This window comes from Myodes glareolus, unplaced genomic scaffold, assembly GCF_982192425.1.
Source record: "Myodes glareolus unplaced genomic scaffold, mMyoGla1.1 HAP1_SCAFFOLD_46, whole genome shotgun sequence".
In the NCBI taxonomy this organism is placed as follows: Eukaryota; Metazoa; Chordata; class Mammalia; order Rodentia; family Cricetidae; genus Myodes; species Myodes glareolus.
In genome coordinates, this window is record NW_028263219.1 from 785,961 (window position 1) to 792,169 (window position 6,209).

Below are 6,209 nucleotides of genomic sequence, written 5' to 3' on the forward strand. Positions count from 1 at the left end.
AGAAATTGGTCATCTAAAGAACAAATAATACAATTTACGAAATGGAGTACTACCTAAACAGAGAACTCTCAACAGAGGAATCTAAAATAGCTGAAAGCCACTTAAATGTTGGGTCGGGGGTGGGGGTGGGTCATGCAACGATGGGAACACCACAAAGTCTAATAAACCAGAAGCAAACTTTATTCCAGAAACCAGATCCTAGGAAAACCAGAAGCAAATTTAAAAATAAAAAAACAAAACAAAACAAATAAGCACTGTGGGGCACAAAAGCTTATCAGTTAGCTGAGACCACAGGCAGAGTTTGGCCTTCTGACACTGTGGCAAAAGGCTGGTTTCTGAAACCAATTTTTATAGTAGTATAGTGAGTGTGTGTGTGTGTGTGTGTGTGTGTGTGTGTGTGTGTGTATGTAATATATATATTACATCATGCATTAGCTCTGAATAAAGGAATTTTTACGATCTTGCCCTGACCTGTGGGTCAGTCAATATTAGACCCTAAGGAGGGGGAGTGAGTTTTAACATCAATAGGTAACTAGACAGCTCTCATGAAATATGTTTCAGAGTAGATTTCTTCACCAAATACGTGATAGTCCTGTATGAGACCATGCCATAGCATGGTTTTTATTTCATTTTTTTTTTTTTAAAAAAAGGTCTCATTGCCCACCATTGGAAAAAAAATCCAGCTGGGTAACGGTGGCAGCACATTTCTTTATTTTATTTCTTTAATTCCAGCACTAGGAGGCAGAGGTAGAGGCAGGGGCAGCTGGATCTCTGTGAGTCTGAGGCCAGCCTTGTCTACAAAGTGAGTTCCAGGGCAAACAAGGATACACAGGGAACCCCTATCTAGAAAAACCACAAATAAACTAATAATAATAATAATCTAAGAGCTCAATTCATTGACTTCAACCCCAATTCAAAAATTAAAAAATAAAACAAAGAGTGTGTCTGATCGATCACAATCAGTGAAAGGACTATGTGGGCCAAGGGGCTGCCACAATTAAGGGAGGAACTGGGTGGGAGGAGGGAGGCAACAAGGGGTTTTCCCTGCCACCTAATCTCCTTTCAAAGACTTTTCACCATGGCAACCATTTGCTTGCTTGCTTGGAGTTCTTTTCCAGTTGTTGGGTTTGTCCAACCCCACCCCCACTTCTCAAACTAAATGCGGAGTTGGAGAAAATTGAAACAGCCATGGAAAAATTCCCACTTGGATACCTGGTCCTGCCCTTGTCCTTGCAAAAACAACAATAACGAGAACCAAAATATGCATATCTAAGCAGACCAGTCAAGCTGTAGCCTCACCCTTGACTGGTTTAGGAAGGGCTGGTGACCTTGAACTTTTGAAATGAGTCTGTAAAATTTGGAGTCCCATGCCTGCCAGGTGCCCTCAGGGGACAGGCGTGGAGGCCAGGGCCCCTGCCATGGGAGATCTGCTAGATCAGCTACAGGCTCTTATGGTTCCTGGGCCTGCTTAGAGAAAGACATGAGATGCAGAGAACATTAAAACAGCCATGGAATACTATGAAAAATTTCCACTTGGACATCATTTTCAGGAATATTGACACAGTGAATTGTTTGTCTGGAACATTTTCACTTTAGACAGAAAACAATAAAAAATGTCATTTTATTCTCAGACCCTTTACAGCTCCTGAGGAATGAGGTGCCGGGGTCACAGCAGACATGGCAGAGGATGTAACTAGGCCAGGGCTCCCTTCTCAACCACCAACCAGGCCCCCAGCACTGCCTTCCTTTGTTCTTTTGTTTCTTCATTTTCTTTCTATCTTCTGTCTTTCTTTCTTTCCTTTCTCGTTCTTTTTTTTTTCTTTATTCTCTTATTTCAACATGTATACATTTTTGTTATTTGGTACAGGGTCTTTTCTACACAACTGGGCTCCAATTCAAGGAGGGCCACCTGCCTCTGTCTCTTAGATGTTAGGATAAAAGGTGTGCACCACAACAACCCAGTTTTGTTTTTAGTATGTTGTTCTATTAATTTCTTGTACATGTAGCTTAATTTCAATTTTTTTGTTTTGTTTTTTGAGACGGGGTTTCCCTGCATAACAGTCCTAGCTGTTCTTGGATCTAGCTCCTTTCTTGAAGCCCTGGCTGGCCTCTAACTCCCAGGGATTCACCTGCATCTGCCTCCTGTGTGCTGGGAATAAAGGCGTGCAACACCACTGCCCGGCCAATTTCAAATTCTATTTAAATCTCTCGATGTGCCTCCTGTATGTGGGGGAGACAGGGAAGATGTCACATTTTAAAACATCTTCATAACTGTACTTAGCACTGCACTCTTTTACATTTTATTTTACTTTTAATTGAGAGAGTGCTTCCAGCTGTGTGTGTGTGTGTGTGTGTAAAGGTGGGGTGGCTTTTGACCTGACCAGATGAAGGCATTCAAAAGCACTGGCTCCATATCTGCCTGAGGCAGGATCTCTGGGAGGTTTAGGCCAGCCTGGTATTCAAGAAAAGAGCTAGTTTCAAAAATAGTCTCCAAAGCAACAGAGAAACCCTGTCCTGTAAAGCAAAACACAAAACCAAACAAAAAATAAATAAAATGAGGGGGGATGGAGAGATGGCTCAAAGGTCCTGAGTTCAATTCCCAGGAACCACATGGTGGCTCACAACTATCTGTAATGAGGTCTGGTTTCCTCTTTTGGTCTGCAGGCGTCCACACAGACAGAATATTCTATACATAACAAACAAACAAACAAACAAATAAATAAATAAATAAATAAATAAATAAATAAATAAATGAGGGGGGAGAGAGAGAGAGAGAGAGAGAGAGAGAGAGAGAGAGAGAGAGAAGAAATGTGGATTTACAGATAGGTAACAAGAACAAAAACAGAATGTCACCAAGAAGATAACTTGGTCTATTATGTGAATTCCAGGATAGCTAGGGAACTGAGAAACCATGCCTCAAAAAATAATAAAAGATGAAAAGAAAAAAACATAGAGAGAGAGAGAGAAAAGAAAAGAAAAAAGACAGTTTTTTTCTTTTCTCTTTTTAATGCCAGTTTTAGTTTTTCTTATAAGATTGTATTTGCAGCAGCAGTGTTGAGAAAGAAGTCCTGGACCATGCAGTGAAATAGTTTGTCTGAAGCATAAATAAAAAGACAGGTCCTGTCTCAAAAAAAAAAAAAATCAAGTTAAAATGTGAAATAAAACAAAGAAGGGGCTTTTTGTTTTGTTTTTTTCTAAGAAACCCGAAAATGACTGAATTCAACAATCTTCCAACTTCAGCAAGAAGGTAGTGTTTCCCAGCTCCAACAAGAGAGCAGTAAATAGGCATTTCTAGGCCCTGTCAACAGAAGAGGGCACTAGATTCCCACCATGTGGTTTCTGGAAATCGTTTATGGGGTGGCTTTTGAACTCAACAAGATGAAAGCATTCAAAGGGAAGGGTTCCATGTCTGGAAGAGGCAGGTGGATCTCTGAGATTTTGAGGCCAGACTCAAACTAGTTCCAAAGACAGGCTCCAAAGCAACAAAGAAACCCTGCCTCGGCTCTAAAATCAAAACAAAAACACAAGCAAAAATAAATAAGTCATAAATTAAACGAGAGAGAGAGGGGGGGGCAGCCTGGCTTATATAGTGAGTTAAAAGTATTATACAGAGAAACCCTGCTCCAAAAATACTTTAATTTTTTATTTATTATTTTGTTTTTTTATTTCATTTTATGTTTTTCTAAAATTACAGCAGCAGCAGCAGCAGGATATTTTGGGTAGCTGACTACTTTCATGGAAGTCTTCAGAAAGAAGTCCTGGGCCGTGTAGTGAGATAGATTGTCTGGAACACAAATAAAAAGCCAATTCCTGTGTCAAAAAAAAGCAACAACAACAAAAAAATCAAGTTACAATGTGAAATAATAAAATAAAAGTCTTTTTGTTTTGGTTTTTTATTTTTTTCTTGCAATGTAACCTGAAAATGAGTGAATTCAAGTCAACAACTTTCAATTTCCCAACTCCAACAAGAATGTTTACAGGAAAGGCAGCAGATATTCACATCAAAGAAGTCCAGTGGAGCTGTAGCCACACCCTTTAATGTTTGTGTCGCAAGGACACGGAGTTAGAAAAGGATCTTGATCTTGAACATGAGATCTGAAAACTCAAAACAGCAATCAAACACCAACCAAGTAGGAAGAAATGACACAGAGGCAGTAAGATGTCAGTGAGTTCAAGGCCAGCCTCATCTAGCAAGGACTTTCCAGCACTGTTACATAGAAAAAGCCTGCCTCACAAAACAAAACAAAACACACACACACACACACACACACACACACACACACACACACACACGAGAATTAGGAAAGTGTTCCTGAAAGACCACAAACCTTCTAGATGACACTTAATAACAATCAAAGGTGAAATATAAAATGGAGAGAAATTCTTTGATGAAATCCAACCTGCTTTCTTGGTCAAAGCTGTACAGCCAATAGAACTAGAGGGAGCATGTGTCCCTCTCTCAATTAAAAAAAAAAAGGCTAGACTCTCACATGATCATAAAAGATGAAAATCTTACGGCCGACATCATCCAACCTCAAGTGAGACAAACTTGAAACAATGCAACAGGAGACAGACAGTTGCTCAATGAACTCTGGCTATTCTCCTGGGGAAGTTTTGCCCCTGCCTGAGGACTTTAGAACAACTAAAATCCCTCTTATCCTTGTTCTGTTTTTCCGTCGCCCCCCCCCCCAACCTCAGAGGACACCTGGATATTTGAAAGGATTTGGTTTTATTTCATTTAAGTAGAAGGTTCCTCGGACATAACTCTGAAAACACTAAAACGGAATAGCCAGTTTCTATTCAGTTCAGTTCAGGTTTCTATCAAAACCTCCTGCCTGGCATGTCTCTGTCTTTGTTGAGTTCCTGTTCTCACAGCAGACAAGAAACAGCTGGCAGTGGCAGCCATCCATAACTCTAATTTCAGCAGAACCTCCCTTGCCCCGATCTTGTTTCTCTGTTCTGTCCTCAAATGTGTGGGGTCTCTGAGCCGGCACCGACTTGCCACACACATCCTTTCTTTCCTTTAAGGTGGGGCACAGAAGAGGTTAACTGAGGTACTTTAGCTCTTTGGCTTTTCTAGCAGATCAGAGCCCAGCAGACAGGAATCTAGTCGAGTCGGTGTGTCAGAGTTCACACTGACACTAACAGCTGTAACTTGAGCACAATTTGTGATCCACATGAAATCCGCAAATCTGAGGCACTCAAACTTGCTCAGGCTCGGTATCTGAACATACAGATGTTTGCAATGATTCCTGGCTTCGGGTTTTTGTTTGTTTGTTTGTTTGTTTTTTGTTTTGTTTTTCCCTGTAGCTGAAGTTTAATGGCCTGGTGTTTTGAAACGTCCTCCCTACTTCTATTTTTGTGACTGACTGCTTCAAAATACTTCTCCATTTCTTTATCCCTAAGGGAAAAGAAATATAATCACTAAATACGTCTTTAAAAAAAAAAAAACACTCTCCCTTGAATTATATTTAAAAAAAAAAAGAATAATCCTTGACAGAACAAGAATACAAAATCCTTATCAAACCACTTGAAGATTCAGTTGGACAGAAAACGTGTTGTTCTGGACTGAAGCTCTGAGGTCCCATCTTGTGAATAGACTGTTTAGGACCAACTTGAAGACATCTGGAAAGAAGCTGTGTAATGACATTCCTCCTAAGACTCACTTCTAAGTTTTAGCACTTTGTAGATAATACACCTTTAAGCATAAGGGTACCTACCCATTTTCTCATTCAAGTAATGGTCTCATCATTCAGTGATTTCTCCTCTCTTTTTCCTTTGGGAAGTGGCGTGATTAGATCAGGAAAAAAAAATACTCTGTAAGCTACAGCACTGAAAACAGCCTGGTACTGGCCTAAGAACAGACAGGAGGCCCAACGGAACCGAACAGAAGACCCGGATTATCAATCCACACATCTTCGTACACCTGATCTTTGATAAAGAAGCAAAACGTATCAAACGGAAAAAAGAGAGCATATTTAACGAGTGGTGCTGGCATAACTGGATATCAACACGTAGAAAAATGAAAATGAACTCCATGCACAAAACTCGAGTCCACATGGATCAAAGACCTCAACCTAAAGTCAGCCACACTGAACCTTATAGAAGAGAAAGTGGGAAGTGCACTTGAACGCCTTGGCACAGGGAATCACTTCCTAAATATAACCCCAGCAGCATGGACACTGAGAGAAACAATTAATAAATGGGAC